Here is a 209-nt window from a genome sequence, read left to right on the forward strand (position 1 = left end):
GGAGGCCAATGTCTTCCCCGCACCCCACACATCATAAGAAGTGTTTGGGGTTGGGGCAACGATGCGTGACACCCAGGCAGACGTGCCCTCGGCCGAATGGCTTCCGGCGCAACTTGCGTTCAAAGACTCGATGATTCGCGGGATTCTGCAATTCACACCAAGTATCGCATTTCGCTACGTTCTTCATCGATGCGAGAGCCGAGATATCC

At 55.5% G+C, this 209-nt stretch overlaps 1 pseudogene; it reads right to left on the minus strand.

The window, feature by feature from the left end:
* Positions 1-66: 66 nt before the first annotated feature.
* On the minus strand, positions 67-209 carry LOC118344997 (annotated as a pseudogene; the record flags this gene model as incomplete).

The sequence above is a fragment of the Juglans regia genome, unplaced genomic scaffold (assembly GCF_001411555.2).
Source record: "Juglans regia cultivar Chandler unplaced genomic scaffold, Walnut 2.0 Scaffold_11495, whole genome shotgun sequence".
NCBI lineage: Eukaryota > Viridiplantae > Streptophyta > Magnoliopsida > Fagales > Juglandaceae > Juglans > Juglans regia.